Source organism: Humulus lupulus, chromosome 4 (assembly GCF_963169125.1).
Source record: "Humulus lupulus chromosome 4, drHumLupu1.1, whole genome shotgun sequence".
Lineage (NCBI taxonomy): Eukaryota > Viridiplantae > Streptophyta > Magnoliopsida > Rosales > Cannabaceae > Humulus > Humulus lupulus.
The window spans coordinates 4,276,879-4,297,638 of NC_084796.1; the positions used below are offsets into that span (position 1 = coordinate 4,276,879).

A 20,760-nucleotide genomic window follows, 5' to 3' on the forward strand; every position below is an offset into this window, starting at 1 on the left:
TACCTCAGTATGAACCTTGATATATGCTTGATTTCACACCCTTAAGCCCTTTACTAGCCTCAAAGAACACAGTTCAACTCCTCTTCCACTTTGCTTTCTAGGTTCTTGATTCTCCCCTTTCCTTCTTGATCTTTCTAGCCTTCCAAATCTTAACTTCAGTTATACTAAGCATAAAATAATCGTGTATATCCTTTTCCCTCAGCCAAAGACATCTATACCACTGCCAAAAGACCATTTTAGCCCTCCTCAAATATCATTTTCTAACTAAACCTCAAGGGCACACTTTTCTTTTACTTACTTTACAGTTCTACCACTTTTCCAACAAAACATGTTACTCTCTATGGTTACTAACAGTTACACAAGTTACCAAATCACCAGTAACCATTATCTAGCTTTCTAGGACCGTCTCGGCACGTGCGTCACATTAATACCACCACACCCACGCGGTACAAATCACATAGCATAATTATCACATAACATAATACACATAGTCATATAACATGCTTTAAATCATAACCATGCATCTAAATCATTAAAATCACACATAATCTCCATTACGCCCTCCAGGCACACTAATCAAGGCCCTTAAGCCTTATTAGTGAATTTGGGTCGTTACAATGTAAGTATGTGTAGAAATAGTTCAAATCCTCATCAATTCAAAATAAATAAATAATAATCTCTGATGTTTTAAGTTGGCATAGCATCTTGATTAGGTTGGCCAATGTTACAAACCCAATATAAAGAGAATAATGATAGGTGCATATACATTTTGCACAAAAACATTACACACATATATAAATATAGTTGTCAATGTCATATATCAGATTTAAAAAAAGCCTTTTTCCTTCATGCTTTCCACAGTGTCTCTCAAGCTCACTTCCAAAGGAATGAAATTGATTCCCAGACTCTTTGCTTTCAAATTTGATACTTGGAACTTTTCCAAGAAAGGCTGCTCATCTCCACATCTACCAAATAATGAAAAACAAAACATAATGTTACATAGTTCTATCACCAAAAAAAATTGTGAGTAACAGAATAACAGAACTCTATACCAGTTATGGTAATTAATAAGTTAACTTACTTTTCAGGAATGTTGAAAGCAGGGTAGAGGTCTTTTAAAATTTTCAAAGTATCATAAATATGTGCAACACATCCAGCTAGACAGTATCTTCCACTAGCTGAAGCAACCTCCATTGCTTGAATATGTGCATTTGCAACATCTCTAACATCAAGAAATCCAAAAACTTTATTTGGAAATGTTTGAGGTCCTACACTTGAAGAACATAATGCAGAATCAACACCATATATATAAAAAGGATAATTCCTCTATAGGGCTTCACTTTAAACCTTACCGGTGGGACTCTCAGTGTTTCTCGACCTGTGAACAGTTTTCGGCGTGATTTTTTTTCATGACCGTGTATATTGTAGCTATTTAGAGCATTTGCAAATTTTCAGAAAATCCTAAATAGTTTATAGTACCGAAAACTAGGTTCAAACATGTTGTTACACGCGTGACTATTCGGAATTTTATGAAAATGTGCAAGATGCTCTAAATAGCTACAATATACACGGTCATTAAAAAAAATCGTTCCGAAAACTGTTCACGGGTCAAAAACACTGAAGAGCTTCACCGATAAAGCTTAAAGTGGAGCTCCAATATGATAATTCCCCTATATATATAATTATATGATCACAATGAGTTTGTGAGAGAGTGTCAGTAAACTATATATACCGTTTACAAGTTTCATAATCATCTCCACACTACTATTGATAATTGGCTGCAAAAGAGGACCAAGTACAGCTGCTGGATGAATAGTGACCAAATCGATTCGATTTGCATTGGCAAATTTCCAAGCTGCCTCCTCTGCTAGAGTTTTCGAAAGTGGATAATAAAGCTGTAACAAATAAATAATAAGTGTATTTGAATCTAATTAACACACATTAGTATATGATGTTAGAATCCTAATAAAACTATTATTTTAATTAAAGTTAATAATGAAATTAATTCATCATAATCTTCTTAATAATATGGATTGCAATTTAAGAGGGGAAAAACCACTAGGATTATGTCGATTTGAGACCTTTCCAATGTATGTCGATTCGTGTTGGATTATGTGACCTGTTTCAGACGGCGTGTATACCTACAAATTTTTCGACCAGCTTTGTGATGTCCTATATTGCCACAAATTTACTGAGTTGGCCTTGTGGCATTCTATAAAATAGCATCTAAAGTTGTTTATAATGTCCACACTTTCATGTCCAAATTTGAGGGGACGTATATTAAGATGGAACCCCAATCCTAGTCATAGTGGTCTTTCCCCTCAAATTGAAATATCAATATTAAAACTCTTTATCTAAAATTGATGTTGTTGACGCGATTCTTCGCCAACAGGTAATTATACGAATAAACGGGATGGATTAGTGCTAAATAGTGAACCATAATGTGTAAATATTTATATTCCAAACTGACGAAATTAGTATGGTGGGAAGGTTATCACTCCTTCTTTTTAGGTGGTTCGAAAGTTAAAATCCATCTAGTCCACTAGTCAATATTATTGATATCTCTTGTGAATTCCTTATAGGGTGTTTCTTTACAATCAAAACGCCAACCCCTTGCAACGCCCAGGGTCTCCATATTTATAGGGAGAGGATATCTGGGTGTTGGTAAAGGGGGTCATCCCGTGACCTTCTTACCCATCATGTCACCTCTGTGACACTTATGATTAATTCCTAAAACCTGACAATGAAGTGTTGTCTAATCAATAGGTAAGAGGGATAATGGGCCGCATGGTCCAAACCATTCGTGGGGTGCCTGAACACGCACGTTTATGCTGCGTATCCGAGAATTCAGGAATGGAGTAGACACGTGATAACTGATATGCGCACGTTTACATTGCGTGGCTGACTTCACAAATGGTCGGGGGTGCCAGATCTATGCTGAACCTCGAGCTTGATGTAGTGCCAGCTCGTGATATCCATGCTGCTAACCCGATGCCTTCGAGCATACTTGCTAACCCTTTGATTAACTCGGGCTAAAGAGGTGGAGACTCGTAATAGTAGTTCCGGCTAGAAGGTTTCCCCGTGGCAGATTGAATTATGCCCTTTTCCAGCTCGTTAATAACTCGTGGATATTTAGGGCGTACATTTGCCCCCCAAGCCCCTGCTCGTGACACGCGACGTCACCTATGGCCACAGTGGGGGATTTTAGGCTTCTTTTTCGACTCTTCATGTCCATCCTATTGCGCTAGTATCGAATACGTGGAGCATCGTGGTTGGTGACAGTCCGTCTTCCGAGAATCGCATTAAATGGCCTAGCCTATCTTCGGCCGTCGTTTCGTCTTTCGAGTTGTGACCCTCGTTTCTCGCATTAAGACGATCGAACGGTCCTCGCTCCTTTGCCTTTTACGTATATATAAGGTTGGCCACCTTTCGCATGAGCCACCCTTTATTTGAAATTTTTTCCTCATCTTCTCTCTTCTTAGCCTCAGAAGCCTTTTATCTTCCGGTTATCGTTCCAGAAGTCTCTGCGTTCCAGACACAAGGGTTTCTCCGTGACTCCAGTTCTAAAGGCTCCACTAGGATTCCGACTCCTACGCCTTTTTCGATTTTCACACAGCAAAAAACTCTGTAAGTCCTCTGCTTGTTGGACGTTTAGATGTTTCTGTTTCCCTTGTTTAGGTAAACTTCTTTCTTAGTCGCACATTGTAGGTTTTTTTTTCTTTTTGGCTGGTGTTTTGTGCGTAGGTTTTTATCTTAGGGGTATCGACCATATGAGAATATGTTTTGGAATGTGACGCATAGGACAAGATAATTCAGGGGTGAATTTTCTGGGTAATCTTTTGAAATGCCTGTTTGAAGAGGGGAAGGCGATAAGTTTCTGGGGTGCAAAACCGGGTAGCTTAGGGGTCACGCTTCCCAGGAAGTTTTTCTTTTTGAAACTTTCCCTCCAAGGCAAGCATTATCCTGACCCTCCTGACACACGGATCCCGAGCAAACGGGGACCCGTTGGGAACGCAAGCGCGTGTTCATAGAACCGCGTGGCCTCACGCACCGCGGGCTGAGATTACCTCAGCCCGTGTAAGGAAAATCATTTCTCGCGCTAGATTCCCTTTCCTATTTTTAGGTCGACATTCTAAACTTTCTTCATCTTTGTTCGTTAGGCGACCAGATGGGACCCAGGAAGAACATGCCCAAAGAGAGTGCCACCGGCTCGTCATCTCAGCAGGCCAGCAAGGGGAAAGAGGTAGTAGCGGAATCCCCTATCCCCCACTTCGATCCCACTGTGGAGAAAGAGGTCGAGGTGGGACCTGACGCCTTCTTCGAGGCCGAGAGGATTGTCTCTAAGGTTAAAAATCAGGGGAAGGTCAACAAGATCCTGCTATCCCACAACATCGAAATAGGGACAGGTGCTCTTGTTGCCCGACCTCCCTTCAAGGGCGAGCGGAGCTGCACACTGCTCGACGAGGAGTTCGCGGCCTGGAGCGACGAACACCTCAAGGCCGGGGCCTTTCTTCCTCTGGACCAGTACTTCGCGGACTTCCTAAAATTTGTGAAGCTGGCCCCCTTTCAACTCCCCCCTAACTCCTACCGCTTGTTAGCGGGGTTGAGGTACCTCTTCCTGAAGCAGGAATGGGAGGTCCCTACACCGGCAGACATTCTCTATTTCTTCTGCCTCAAAGCCAGCCCGGATCAACGGGGGCGAGGCGACGAGTTTTATTACTTGACCCGTTTTCCCAACTTTGCCGCAGTCATCGAGCTGCCCAGCCACCCCAACGACTTCAAGGACTAGTTCTTTATGTTGACGGGGTTTCACAACTGCGACCACCACTACTTCAACCGTCCTCGTAAATTCTTTCTATCCTTAGCTCGCAAAATCATCGCTGACTTGTTTCTTTCCATGCGTATTGACTTGAATACCATCGTGCAGCTATTTTTGCGAGGACGGCTAAATCGGTGACCCTCGGGGGTCAATATGAAACTTTGGCGGGGTTCCCTCCAAGCGAAAAAGACTACCGCCAGCTCGTGTTTGATGAGACGATGCTTGCGTGTAAATTAATTTCTCTGGGCCAGACCCTGGCCTTGAGGAGGCCGCGGACCGTCCCAGCAGCTCGCGAGATGGCTCCCATCCCCGAGGGGGGTGCTGCGGATGACGACGAGGAAGAAGAGCTGCAGCTCGTGCGTTGGAAGAGGGCTCTTGAGATCGCCCAGGGGGTCGACGCGAAGCGGATCCAGTCCGGGGCAGCAGCCAGCCCCTCTGGCCAAGGTAACCCATACTTGTTTAAGGACATAGACAGGGCTGTCGCAGACCTACGGCTTGCTAGGTTTAACCCCAGCCAACTCGTACATCGTCATCAAAATGACCCAGACCGTAACATAACTCTACTCCAGTGCGATGATCAATTAGTGTTGCGCTTTGACATGGGCTTCCCTAGGGGCACTGTAGTAGTAGACAATACCCTGGCCTTTAGGTCAGCCTTTTTTAAGGAGTACGGGACCATCCTTAGGTCGTGGCCCTCCCTTCTGGAGGGTGTAGTAGCTCCGGGGCTTAGGCAGTATGTAGAGGAGTCTAGTCGTGAGGCAGATCCGGACCCAGAGCCCTCTCTCATTCGTGAAGTTATTAGCTTAGACTCCCCCGTAGAAGCTCTGCGGCCGGAGGTTGTGGCAATAGATTCCTCCTCTAGCTCGGAGGGTAGGTCATTTTCAATACATTCTTTAGATTTTTTTTTTATCTTTTATCAAGTATTTTTTATATGTCTACTAACGCTTCCTTGGTTTTGTTTCAGGCGAGGAGATGTCACAGCCCGGGGACAACGTCCTGCGATCCATTTTCCAGGGGGAATCCTCCCTCTGGGTCGTCTGGACTATTGGTAAAGAATCCCCGGTTGACCAAGAAAACTCCCCCCCCCCTGGGACCACCTCCAAGTCTCCCGCCAAGGGGAAGGGCCAGGATCCTCCCGCTGTAGAGAAGATGCCCCTACCTCCCCCGCGACCTCCGGTCTCTAACCGGGAACTGGAGGTACCAACTGGGACCTTGCCAGCTCCGGCTCCCACCGTGCGCATCCCAGTCAACACTCAAGCCCTGGAGAAAATCCCCGAGGCCTTTCGAGGGACGGTTTATGAAACCGCGACCTATATGGTGGATCATTGCTACAATGCCACCCTAAGGGACTTGCAGAAGATTGAGACGAGGAGCCCCGAGAACGTTATGGAGTCTTCACTGGGGATGACCCTCACGGTAAGTTTACTTAATCAATGGTTCTCTTTGCTTTTTCTAAAGCACATGCCTTATCTTCTTTTGACCTTGCAGGTAGGTTTGGCCCTACACCGAAGCATAGCTCGGTCCAGGGCCAGATTTGACGAGGTCAGGGGCGAGTTCCAGACTGCTAAGGCCGCTCTTGCGTCTGCTCAACAACAAAAGCGAGATGCCAAGGCTGCCCTGATGGCTGCCAGGGAAAGCGAGAAGGTCGCGCAGGCTGCCTTGGTCGCTGCGCAGGTTGATCTGGAGGCAAACCGGGCTAAGCTACTGGAGGCCGAGGCTACACAGGTCGCCTTGGATGCTATGAAGGTCGAGGTTGAGGAGGAAAAGGCCGCCCTTGTGGCAAAGAGGGCATCTTCCAGCTCCTCCATGGAGGCCATGCTTTATCATTGATGGGCCTTCAACCAGGATGGTGATTTTTCCTTCCTGGCACCGGAGGTGTGGGTGCCCTTCCTTGAGAAGTTTAATGCTCAACTTCAACAGGAGGTGCCCTCTGAGACTGGGAAACTTCCGCTGCAGCCGAGCAGGATGCCGAAGGGGTGACTTCGTCGGAGCAGCCTGAAGGGGCCTAGGACTTTTGATCCTTCTCTTTTTTATTTTTTATTTGTAATCTTCTACCACGAGGATTTTTCTCCTCGAGACAATCATTTTCCCCATATTTCACTTTAATCTATTTTTGACCTTTATCGTTACTCATTTTCAACGCATTTGGTAAGAACTTAGTTTCTGTAAGTGTTTTTATTGATATCTTGTGCTTTTTTATAAAAATTTCGGTCAATCAATTTAAACTTAACTTCTAAGTTCTAGGGCCTGGTCGTATCCAGGAAATTAACTTTAAAAACTTAGTTCGCGTTAATCCTTTATTGATATCTCAGTGCTTTATAAGAAAAACATCGATTAATCAATTTGAATCAACTTCTAAGTTTTAGGACCTGGTCGTATCCAGGACATTAACTTTAAAAACTTAGTTCGCGTTAATCCTTTATTGATATCTCGTGCTTTTTAAGAAAAACATCGATCAATCAATTTGAATCAACTTCTAAGTTTTAGGACCTGGTCGTATCCAGGACATTAACTTTAAAAACTTAGTTCGCGTTAATCCTTTATTGATATCTCGTGCTTTTTAAGAAAAACATCGATCAATCAATTTGAATCAACTTCTAAGTTTTAGGACTTGGTCGTATCCATGACATTAACTTTAAAAACTTAGTTCGCGTTAATCCTTTATTGATATCTTGTGCTTTTTAAGAAAAACATCGATTAATCAATTTGAACAAACTTCTAAGTTTTAGGACCTGGTCGTATCTAGGATATTAACTTTAAAAAATTAGTTCGCGTTAATCCTTTATTGATATCTCGTGCTTTTTAAGAAAAACATCGATCAATCAATTTGAATCAACTTCTAAGTTTTAGGACTTGGTCGTATCCAGGACATTAACTTTAAAAACTTAGTTCGCGTTAATCCTTTATTGATATCTCATGCTTTTTAAGAAAAACATCGATCAATCAATTTGAATCAACTTCTAAGTTTTAGGACTTGGTCGTATCCAGGACATTAACTTTAAAAACTTAGTTCGCGTTAATCCTTTATTGATATCTCGTGCTTTTTAAGAAAAACATCGATTAATCAATTTGAATCAACTTCTAAGTTTTAGGACCTGGTCGTATCCAGGACATTAACTTTAAAAAATTAGTTCGCGTTAATCCTTTATTGATATCTCGTGCTTTTTAAGAAAAACAACGATCAATCAATTTGAATCAACTTCTAAGTTTTAGGACCTGGTCGTATCCAGGACATTAACTTTAAAAACTTAGTTCGCGTTAATCCTTTATTGATATCTCATGCTTTTTAAGAAAAACATCGATCAATCAATTTGAATCAACTTCTAAGTTTTAGGATTTGGTCATATCCAGTATATTAACTTTAAAAGCTTAGTTCGCGTTAATCCTTTATTGATATCTCGTGCTTTTTAAGAAAAACATCGATCAATTAATTTGAATCAACTTCTAAGTTTTAGGACCTGGTCGTATCCAGGATATATTCCCCCCAAGTAATCAGGAAAGGAACTTTCGTGGTTACTTGAAACGTACCCCCCATTTTTTTTTTAACATTACATCCACAAACATATACGACAATGCGAAAAAGACTATCTCTCATTAATAAACAAAGGTGGCTTTTCTAATTAAGCCTTACAAAAGTATTACTGATAATATTTCTTCAGGTGTATCGCGTTCCAAGTCTGTAGGACTGCTTCTCCATTAAGCCAAGCTAGCTTGAAGGTTCCTTCTTTCACGACCTCTATTATTTGATAGAGTCCTTCCCAGTTTGGTCCCAACACTCCGTCCTTGGGATCCTTACCGGCTAAGAAAACTCTTCTTTGTACCAGGTCGCCTACGCTAAAGATGCGTTTCTGGACCTTTGAGTTGAAATAACGAGTGATCTTTTGTTGATAACGTGCGAGCTGCAGCTATGAAGCTTCTCATTTTTCGTCAATTAGGTCGAGGGACGCGCAGAGCAATTTGTTGTTCTGGTCTTGGTCAAATGTCTAGACTCTATGCGAGGCTACCTTTACTTCGACAGGAAGGACGGCCTCACTCCCGAAAACCAGGGAGAAAGGTGTGTGACCCGTCGAAGTTCGGTGCGAGGTCCGGTATGCCCACAGTACCTGGGGGAGCTGTTCGAGCCAAACTCCCTCGGCTTCATCCAGTCTCTTCTTAAGGCTTGCTTTTAGCGTCTTGTTGACAGCCTCGACCTACCCATTGGCCTGGGGATAGGCCACGGAGGAGAAACTTTTAACAATGTCGTGCCTCTCACAGAATTCGGTGAAGAGATCACTATCGAACTGCGTTCCGTTATCTGACACGATCTTCTTTGGCAGCCCGAATCGGCAAACAATATTCTTGACCACGAAGTCGAGGACCCTCTTTGAAGTGATCGTCGCCAGGGGCTCTGCTTCTACCCACTTTGTGAAATAGTCAATAGCACCACCGCATAGCGAACTCCTCCTTTTCCAGTGGGGAGGGCACCAACCAGGTCAATCCCCCAGACCGCGAACGGCCATGGGGACGAGATCATCTTCAACTCGACCGGAGGAGCCTAGGAAATTGTGGCAAATCGCTGGCACTTGTTACATTTTCGGACGTAGGAAATCGAGTCCTTTGATAGAGTAGGCCAATAATACCCTTGCCTCAATATCTTCAAGGCCAGGTTTTGCCCCCCAGCATGATCTCCACAAAAACCCTTGTGCACCTCCTGCAAAATGGTCTTCGCCTCACTTGACAGAACACACCGTAGAAGAGGTAAAGAGAGGCCACGCCAGTACAATATCCCGTCTATCACTATATACCTCGGAGCCCGATAAAGTACCCTCCTTGCGTCATTTCGCTCCTCGGGTAACTTCCCTGCTGTGAGATACTCGAGGATGGGAGTCATCCAAGTCGGTCTGGTGTCGATCATCTCAACCTCCGCCCCGATTTCCTCTATGCTTGGTCTTTCCAAGAATTCTACCGGCACCAGCCCCAAAGTCTCTACCTCCCCGGAGGTGGCGAGCTTCGCCAGAGCGTCAGCGTTGGCGTTCTGCTCCCGGGGTATCTGCTCGATTAAGCCGTGCTCAAATGCGGATAGCTCTTTCTTTACCTTGGCCAGGTAAGCAGCCATCTTGGTTCCCCGTGCTTGGTATTCTCCTAACACTTGGTTTACCACGAGCTGGGAATCGCTGTAACACTGGACGGAGCTGGCCCTCAGCTCTTGAGCCACCCTTAGCCCCACTAATAAAGCTTCGTATTCGGCCTCGTTGTTGGACGCTTTGAATCTAAATCGTAATGCCGAGTGGAATCGATGTCCCTCTGGGGATATCAATATGATTCCAGCCTTGGAGCCGTTCTCGTTAGATGAGCCGTCTACGAAGACCTTCCATGAGGCCTGAGCTGACTCTTCTACAGGATCTTCTTGGAACCCTGTGCACTCTGCCACAAAATCAGCTAGGGCCTGGATTTTTATTGCAGTTCGCGGTATGTAAAGTATCTCAAATTGGCTGAGTTCGATAGCCCACTTCAACAGACGCCCCGATGCTTCAGGTTTCTGCAAAACCTGCCTTAAAGGCTGATCGATTATGATGTGTATTGAGTGGGACTGGAAATATGGTCTGAGCTTTCAGGAGGCCGTAGTAAGGCAGAAAGCCATCTCTTCCATCAACGGATACCGGGATTCAGCTCCGAGAAGCCTCTTGCTGATGTAATAGACTGGCTTTTGAGACCAGTCTTCTTCCCGGACTAATACGGCGCTAGCTGCATCTTCCGTGACAGCTAGGTAAAGGAAAAGAGGCTCTCCTGCTGTTGGTTTGGATAATACGGGCGTCTCGGCTAAATGCGCTTTCAGATCGAGGAAGGCACGTTCACATTCCTCGGTCCACTCAAATTTTTTATTTCCCCGGAGCAGGTTGTAAAATGGCAAACACTTGTCGGTAGATTTAGAAATAAACCGATTAAGGGCCGCCACCCTTCCTGTCAGACTTTGAACATCTTTTCGCGACCGGGGTGAGGGCATCTCGAGTAGCGACCTGATCTTATCGGGGTTCGCTTTTATTCCTCTGGTATTGACAATGAAACCCAGGAATTTTCCTGACACAACCCCGAAAGTACACTTTTGGGGGTTTAGCCTCATGTCGTATTCTCTCAAAATCTTAAAGCATTCCTCCAGATCGGAGACATGGTTATCGGCAGTTTTTGACTTGACCAACATGTCGTCAACATACACTTCCATATTTTTCCCGATCTGATTGGTAAACATCCTATTTACCAACCTCTGGTACGTAGCTCCTGCGTTTTTCAGCCCGAAAGGCATGACCTTGTAACAATAAACGTTAGTTGGGGTCATGAAGCTAGTGTGTTCCTGGTCTGCTGGATTCATGGCGATCTGGTTATAGCCCGAGTACGAATCCATAAAAGATATGAGCTCGTGCCCCGTCGTGGCATCTACCAATTGGTCAATCCTTGGCAAAGAGAAGCAATCTTTGGGGCAGGCTTTGTTCAGATCGGAAAAGTCGATGCAGGTCCACCATTTCCCGTTGGGCTTCGGGACCAACACAGGATTGGCGACCCAGATTGGGAACTTTGCCTCGCGGATAAAGCTGAACTTTAAGAGCCGGGCTACTTCCTCCTCTAGGGCCTCAGCTCCGGTCGTTTCTTGGCGCCTTTGTTTCTGGGACTTTGTAGGCACATTTTTATCCAAGTGGAGGGTGTGCATGATGACGCTCGGGCTGATCCTTACCATGTCTCCATGAGACCAGGAGAACACATATAGATTTTCTTGCAGAAACCTAATCAGCTCCGCCTTCCTTTCGTTACATAGGTTTTTCCCGAGCTTTACCACCTTCGAGGGGTCTTGTGGGTCGATATTCACCTCCTCGAGCTCTTCGATGGCCTGGAGCTCGGATCTATCCTCACCTATTCTAGGGTTGATATCATTATTTAAGGTGATACCCTCCCCTCTGGCATTCCAAGGTTTTTCTATCTCAGGAATAGGTACAATTTCCTGAGATTTCTCACTCCCACCCTGGATGGTCATCGTCTGCTGCCCGGGTCTTGATTTTCCCTTCATAGAAATGCTATAGCATTCCCTGGCAGTGAGCTGATCACCTCAGACCGTGCATATCCCCGTGGAAGAGGGGAATTTTAGTGCGAGGTGGCGGATGGAGGTTATGGCTTCAAATGCTATCAATGTAGGTCGGCCCAAAATAGCATTGGTGCGGCGGGACAATCGATGACCACAAACTCGAGGAGTTTTGAGACAGTCCGGGATCCCTCTCCAAAGGTAATCACCAGCTCGATTGTTCTTATTGCATCCGACCCTTCTCCGGAAAATCCATATAGCATCATGGAGGTGGCTTTCAACTGGTGATAGATAAACCCATCTTTTCCAGCGTAGACCGGAACAGCAGGTTCACCGAGATCCCATTATCGACCAGTATCCACCTAACTCTCCGGTTGGCGAGCTGGGCGGCTATGACCAGAGGGTCATTATGGGGGAATTGGACGTGACTAGCATTTTCCTCCAGTCGTTGCTGTTTGGGTAGATGTTGCTCTGGGACGAACTCCACTCCGTTATGAGCCTTCAATTCATTGACATATCTCTTTTGGACACCTCTGCTCGTGCCGGCCAGATGGGGGCCTCCGGAGATCGTGGAGATCTCTCCTCTTATCACAGGAGGAGGGGTGTCCTGATTTATCCGAGGCCCGGGTTGACTTATCGGAGATTCTGGAGCCGGCTGACCAGCGGGAACTCTATTCCGCGCATACTGAGCCAAGGGTCCGGCTCTGATGAGAGTCTTGATCTTATCCTTCAAATTCCTACAATCGTCAGTGTTGTGGTCAATGTCATGGAATCGACAAAACTTAGAGGGGTCCCGCTTGGCCTTCTGATGCTTCAAAGGCTTCGGCTTCTTCCAGGGAAGGCGAGCAGAGTTTGCTAGGAAAATGTTCTCCCTAGTGTTTGTGAGCTCGGTGTAAGTCGCGTAGACTGGTTTAAATTTTTCCACGGGTTTGTTCTTCTTTGGGCCGTGTTGGCCGCCCTCGCTGCTCCCTTTTCTCTTGCCTCCACCCAATTGGTTATTTTGTGTAACGGTTTGGGTCATTTTCACGACATCCATTCCCACTCTAGCGGGCTGATCAGGGGCTTGGTTGGTTCCCACGGCCGATGCTCGCGCCTCCTCCAGGTTTATCCATCCCTAGGCCTTATTTAAGAATTCATCCACGGTGCTGACACCTTTTCTCTGTATCTCTTCCCAGAGTCCGCCTCCGACGAGGATCCCAGTCCTCAAGACCATAAGCTTGGAACTATCATCTGCATCCCTGGCTCGAGCCGCGACGTTTGCGAATCTGCTCAGGTAAGCTTTCAAAGGTTCCTCGGGCTACTGCTTTACGTTTGCCAGGGTGTCGGCTTTGAGGCGGGCAGCCTGAGAATCTCGGAATGCCCTCTTGAAGTCAGCAGAAAAGGTTTTCCACGAGCTGATGGACTGCTTTTTATTCTGCTTGAACCATTGCCTGGCTGGCCCAGTCAAGGTGGAAGGAAAAATCAAACACCGTAGCTCAGGACCGATGTTGTGGGCCATCATCAGGGTGTTGAACATACCCAAATGATCCGACGGGTCTCCGTCCATATCAAATTTGGACAAGTGGGGCATACAGAAACCAGGTGGATATGTCGTGGCTGCTATGCTGGGGGCGAAGAGCTCGATTTCATCCCCCGAGTCGTACTCATCTTTTTCCTTTTCCGATAAGAGCTTCCTCATCAGCTCCTCCATCTGAGCTAGACGCTCTAGGGTTTGGTCCTTACTTCCTTGGTTGTTCTGGGGCTGTTCAATAGCTCCAGTTCCATTGTAAGCGTTAGGCGGGTTATTGTCCCTCCAAGCTTGAGCTAGGTTAGGCGGGACATTCCCGCTGTAACATACTTCCGACAGACCCTCCCCTTGGTGAGCACGACTACCATTTCTAGCTGGATCTCCTCTCTGAGAGTTGAGGCGATCTCAGAGGTCGGCCCGAGGGTTTTGAGCCGAACTCAAACGATGGCGCAGGTCTTCGCCGGACATGCCACTTCGATGACTCCAGGTCCAGTAACTTCCGTTTGAAAAACTCGGAGCCCGCTGCTGAGGGTGAGGATTCGGGATTTCCCCGTGTGCTTGGCTGCGATGGGAAGGACCAGCGGAAGGAGGATTTCTCCTGCTGCTCCCATTAGCCAGAATGTCTTGGACTGGATGGGGAGGAGATGGATATCTTATTGGTGACGGGGAATGCCTAACTGGTGACGCGATCCTAGTCCCGTCAGGGCGGATTAAGCTAGGTCGCGGCCGCTCCGCTCTACCATTCCCTGCGTCCTGCGATTGGCGGTCTGACCGTGGTGCAGGACGGCTGGCCGAGGCAGGCTATTGTCGCGAGCCCTCCCCGGATCTCCTCCGCAAGCTGCCTCGGGCCCTCCTGGGTGCGCTCGAGGGTGGAATCGAGCTAGGAGTTGAGGTCCGGACCGATCGGCTGAATTGCTGATCGGCCTTAGGAAGTTCCTCAAACACAGTTTCCTGGTGGTGCGACGTGGGAGTATAATTCGGAGTCGAGGTTCTGACCGACCGGTTGGGCTTGGACCATTTATCCCGGCGGGACTTATGAGTCCCACTCTGCCTCTTTCTGACGTTAGCGTCGGTTGTAAAAGGGGGTAATCGAGCCAAGACCTCTTCGATTTGCTTGTTTGCTTTCGACAGCTGACTTCTCAACTGTGCGTTTTCCATCTCTATCGCCGTGTAGAAATTCGGGTTCGAATTTGGCGGCCGGGGAGCCGAACTTCCGGTGTCGCCCTGGCCCATTGGCTGCTTTCCCGGTCGCTGCTGAACCTCGGGGTTTTGTTCATCGGATATGGCGGCATGGTGGGCCTCCTGCCCATCACGTTGATCCGCTTCATTACCATGCCTCGAACGAGTAACCACCATGGTTAGGTTTATGCAATAGTACCAATCTAAATCCTCTCAATGAAAGCACCAAACTGTTGACGCGGTTCTTCGCCAACAGATAATTATACGAATAAACGGGATGGATTAGTGCTAAATAGTGAACCGTAATGTGTAAATATTTATATTCCAAACTGGCGAAATTAGTATGGTGGGAAGGTTATCACTCCTTTTTAGGTAGTTCGAATAATAAATTCCCTCTAGTCCACCAGTCAATATTATTGATATCTCTTGTGAATTTCTTACAGGGTGTTTCTTTACAATCAAAACGCCAACCCCTTGCAACGCCCAGGGTCTCCATATTTATAGGGAGAGGACATATGGGTGTTGGTAAAGGGGGTCATCTCGTGACCTTCTTACCTATCATGTCACCTCTGTGACACTTATGATTAATTCCTAGAACCTGACAATGAAGTGTTGCCTAATCAATAGGTAAGGGGGATAATGGGCCGCATGGCCCAAACCAGCCGTGGGGTGCCTGAACACGCACGTTTATGCTGCGTGTCCGAGAATTCAGGAATGGAGTAGACACGTGATGTTTGATATGCGCACGTTTACATTGCGTGGCTGACTTCACAAATGGTCGGGGGTGCCAGATCTATGTCGCACCTCGAGCTTGATGTAGCGCCAGCTCAAGATATCCATACTGCTGACCCGATGACTTCGAGCATACTTGCTAACCCTTTGATTAGCTCGGGCTAAAGAGGTGGAGACTCGTAACAACAGCTCCGGGTAGACAGTTTCCACGTGGCGAATTGAATTATGCCATTTTCCAGCTCGCTAATAACTCGTGGATATTTAGGGCGTACAGATGTCCTAGGATATTTTCAATTCTGGCATAAATTAATTGATCAATCCCAAAGCTTGCGGCTCAAATTTATTCTTCAGAAAATTACATAATCACAAAGAATTAATGAGAGTTTGGAAGATGCCAAAAGATAAGATTGTTCATCACATCAGAAACTAAAAAATGGATAAAAAAAGACATGGTGACATTTCAAAGATATATTATAAGCTTGAGAATTTGAGAAAGAATATACCTTCCTATTCTCACAGATAAGAGGATCAGAAAACCATGTCTCATCAACAACCACATCAGAGGTAAGAACTTTTCTTCCATCGTATAAAACTGAAGCTATAGAAGATGTTATAACCACTCTCTTTACTGATTGAACTTTAGCACATGACCTCAGAACATTCAGTGTTCCCTTAACTGTAGGTTCTATTATTTCTGCCTGAAAAATACATTGCAAAAAACTTAAGAATCACATCATTAAAACCTTTCAAAACACTAATTATATAGGTTAATATACATATGTTTACACGAGGGTCAGTAGCTGAAAGAATTGCAGGAGAGGCTGTGTGAAAAACACCATCACATCCATTGATTGCAGAATCAAAAGAGCCTTCTTCCATTAAATTTGCTTCGAACAAATGAAGTCTTTCTTTAGCTCCATCTAGTGCAAGTAAGTGGTCAGTTTATTTTGGATCACCTACATCATATAGTATTAATTAGCAGAGATCAAATATGAGTTCAGATAAATATCTTTATTTTTCACACAAAGAAACCAAAAATGGCCTATGAATTTGGCAGTGAGTTCAGTTTTCCTTTTTTCAGAAGAAGAAGAAGAGAAAAGGTAATAAATTTGAATCAAAGTTGCTAAGAAAGAGAACTTACTTAGATTACTGACAGTGGCTTTGACAGTGTATCCATGTTCTAATAACAACTTCACAAGCCATGAAGCTATGTAACCTGAAGCTCCTGTAACACACACCACTTTCCCTACTCCACTCATCCTCTGATCTCTCTCTCTCTGTAATGTGCTTATTCACAGCCTTGAGGAACAATATTATAGTTGTTTCCAAATCAACTTGGTCATAGAAAATATGGATAGATAAGAACTCATTTAAGTATTATAATTCAATGAAGGGGATATTCGTTATTTTCCTTTCAATTTTAACATTAATCAATTTAGTTATTTTATGGTATGTTTGTTCTTTTCCTCTTGTTCTTACAAACATGAAAGACAGCAATCGGAATGGGCGGCTATCAACTATTGGACAAGAGTACTTTTCTTGTATATAATAATTCTATGACTTTCTGTTTGATTATACTACTATAAAGATTAGAAAATTCCAATTTAATTAGGGTTTTATAATTTTTTGGATCTTGTATTTTTTCTGATTACCTGTTTGGACTCTATGTTTTAAAATTTTCATTTTTGGACCTTGCTATATTTTGTAAAATGGTTCAAATAAACCAAACTCAATTTTGATGAAGAAATAATTGAATATAACAGTATAGTTTTTAAGCATAATGATTTTATTTTTGTTCTGATTTGTTAGTTTGGTGAATTATTTGTGATTTTACTTGAGAAAACATTAACCAAAATTGGGTTTAGGGTTTTATTTGAACAATTTTACAAAACATAAGGTCCAAAAGTAACTTGTCAAAACACAGGGTCCAAACAAATAATAAGACAAAATTCAGGATCCAAAAAATATAAACTCTTTAATTAGAGTAAAGATAGTGATACTCATAAATTACTACATACAAAATGATACGCCATTCATTTCTATAACATTTTAATATTTTACTTAGGACCCATCACTCTTTTAAATAATATTGAGTGGTTACAACCACTGATACATAACTATAATTTGTGAGTGTTCCTAATATTATTGCCCACTTATTATAAGTTATTTAGTGTGTTTTAAAAAAATAAAAAGTCAAAGAGATTATGATATATATAGGGAGCTTCTTAGGTTAGGCAGGGGCATCATTTTTGCCTCTATTTTAGGAGTGTTTTCTATTTTTGGCATTTAGAAAAATTATATCCATTTTTTTTTGCACGATGACATATACATTGTAGTTATAACAGGTATCCCGCCAATTTTTAAGAAATTCCAATGAATTTACAGTGTTAAAATCACAGTTCAAATAGTTTGTGTTTCCATGCGTATAAAAAAATCAAGTTTGAACTCTTAAATTATTCAAAATTTTCCAAAAATTGGCATAATGCCTATTATAATCATAACATACACCATCATGCAAAAAAAAAAAAAATTGGGTTATAATTTTTCCAAATACAAAAATAAAAAATAACCTTACGGTAAGGCCAAAAATGTTGCTCCTACCTAAAAAAAATTCCTATATATCATTTATTATTGTATTCATTTTAGAGAGTAAATAGCTCATTTTAGAGGGTAAGCTCTTGTCCTGATATATTATTGTATTCATTTCAGAGAGTAAATAGCTATTGTCCTGATTTATTACCAAGACTCTTACCAAACCATGCAATCTCACCACCTTTCTTAATTAGGACCGACCCTGAATCATGAAGAGTCCTATTCAAAATATGATATTTAAAAAAAAAAGATTATATATAAAATAGTATTTTTAAACAATTTTGGAGCCTTTTGTAAAGAGGTAGAGACTTGTAACAGCAGATCCGGGTAGGTGGCTTCCACATGGCTGATAGAATTATACAATTTTCCAGCTCGCTAATAACCCGTGGATACTTAGGGCGTACAGTACCAAAGATGTTTTTGGTGTCATATTAGAGGTTGAAAAGACCATTCTCCTTCAAGCTTTCTACAGTGTCTCTCAGACTCACTTCCAAGGGAATGAAGTTAGTTCCCAAACTTTTTGCCTTCAAATCTAATACTTGGTACTTTGGCTTGAGAGGCAAGTCATCTTCACATCTGCCAAACAAGAGAAAGGGAAAAAAACTTAATCTTAAAATTTTATAATTTTATGTTTACCTGAGGATCAATAACAGAATGAAGAAGTACAGGAGATGCTGTGTGAAAGACACCATCACATCCATTGATAGCAGAATCAAAAGAGCCTTCTTCCATTAAATTTGCTTTGAACAAATGAAGTCTCTCTTTAGATCCATCCAGTGCAACAAAGTGTTGTATTTTACTTGAATCATCTACATGACAGAATTTCATGCATGCAAAATGAGATTTAAGGGATAAAATTAAGTTGAAAAACCAGAATTTGAAAGTACATGATGATATTTTTGTAGATGTATGTTATTTAAAAAGAAATAGATAATAAGAACTAACTTAGGTCACGAACAGATCCTTTGACAGTGTAACCATATTGTAATAAGAGCTTCACTAGCCATGAAGCTAAGCTCCATTCAGACACACCACCTTTCCTTCTCTGCTCATCCTCTCTCTCTCTCTCTCTCTAAATATATAGATAGAGATAAAGGAAACAATATATTATGAACTTGAGGAAAAAAAATGATGTGATATCAAAAGGAGAGGTTTTATTGAAAAACAAAAGCAAAAAACCAAACTCTACAATATAGCCAGAGAAGATTACAATACACTGCCAAGAATTATGAGGGCTGCATCTAAAAATCAATTCGAGATTAGTAGTGTTACTCACGTGCTTATTAATGACTCAATATTCTTACACTTATTTTATGTGGGATATCATACTCTAATATTTCCCTCAAGATGGTGGTAATTTTTTGCTCACTAATCTTGAATCACCCGATCACATCACAAGTGACTCTTTTTCAGCTTGCTTATATTTTTTTGGATCTGAAGTGTCTTTTTGCACTATGCAGATCTTGTGCAGTTTAGCTCACTATTTGAATCTCAAGTGTCTTTTTGCACTATGCGGATCTCATGTAACTTGACTCACTTTTTTGGATCGATGTGGATCAAATGCCCGCAAAGGAATTTTCTCATGATATGACAAAAAATATGAGGCTCTATCTAAATACCAATTAGTAATTAGTGGAGGAATTCATGTTTTTATTAATAACTTAATATTTTTACACTTATTTTATGCAAGACATCATACTCCAATATACACTACCTTGAGAAAGAAGACAATTTTCCTTATGGGACCTCTGTCACATCCCAAGAGCTTGAAGTTTTTTTGCAGCTCATAATGTGGCGGCTTGGGCTGAAAACAGGTAGCTAGGGACCTGATTAGGTGTCTCTCTCAGGGGCTGCATGGTTTTCTCAAGTATTGTTTTCTTTTGTTTTCCTTATGTGGTTGTTTTTGGACAGTTCTGGCGTGTTCATTTTCTGGTTTTTTTGCTAAGTTGTATTGCATTGTTCACTTTCTTGAAGTTTTTAATGAAATCATCCCAATTCCCCCTGTGCTTGATAAGATCTCTTGACATGTATCAAAGACAAGCCACATTAATTTTGTGTTTTTAAGTAGAGAATTCCTAAGAGCCATCATACTCCAATATTCCCTCAAGATGGTGGTAATTTTTCGCTCATCAATCTTGAATCACCTAATCACAAATGACTCTTTTTCAGCTCATTTATTATTATTATTTTTTGGATCTCAAGTATCTTTTTGCACTATGCGGATCCCGTGTGGCTTAGCTCCCTATCTCAAGTGTCTTTTTGCACTATGCGGATCTCGTGTGACTTGGCTCACTCTTTGGATCGGTGTGGATCGAATGCCTGCAAAATAATTGACTCATGATACCATGACAAGAATCATATAGCTCCATCTAAAAACCAATTGGTTATTAGTGGAGTTGCCCGTGTTCTTATTGTTAGAGTTATTATTTGAGGGCATTTTAGACTTTTCTTAATTATTGTTATTTTATATCTTTTGCCTTATATAAAAGGCTTGGCTAATTAGTTTTGTAACCTAGAATACTTTTCTCTCTATTTTGCAATACACTCTAGCCTCCCTTTTCTCTCTTCATCTTTTTGCTATCTCTCATTTGGGTTTTATGGATTGTGTCTTTATATAATTATCATGGTATCAGAGCAGGGTTTATGGAATTGAATTTCTTAAGCGTAACCATAGCTTTTGCGGATCCAAATATTTTTTTTTGGCTTGGGTCTCCTTCGTATTGAAGGAAATTGGGTCGAAGCATCTTTGCAGTAACTCGGTATGTGATTTTCATGTTCATTCTAAAATTTTAGGGTTTCGTCAGATTGCAGAATTTGGGAACTTTTGTCTGAGATAGCATTTGGAAATTTGTTCTTTGTTTCTGAAATGGCAAGTAATAGAGA

At 42.8% G+C, this 20,760-nt stretch overlaps 1 pseudogene; it reads right to left on the minus strand.

The window, feature by feature from the left end:
• Positions 1-628: 628 nt before the first annotated feature.
• On the minus strand, positions 629-20,651 carry LOC133830832 (phenylacetaldehyde reductase-like; annotated as a pseudogene).
• Between the last annotated feature and the right edge of the window lie 109 nt (positions 20,652-20,760).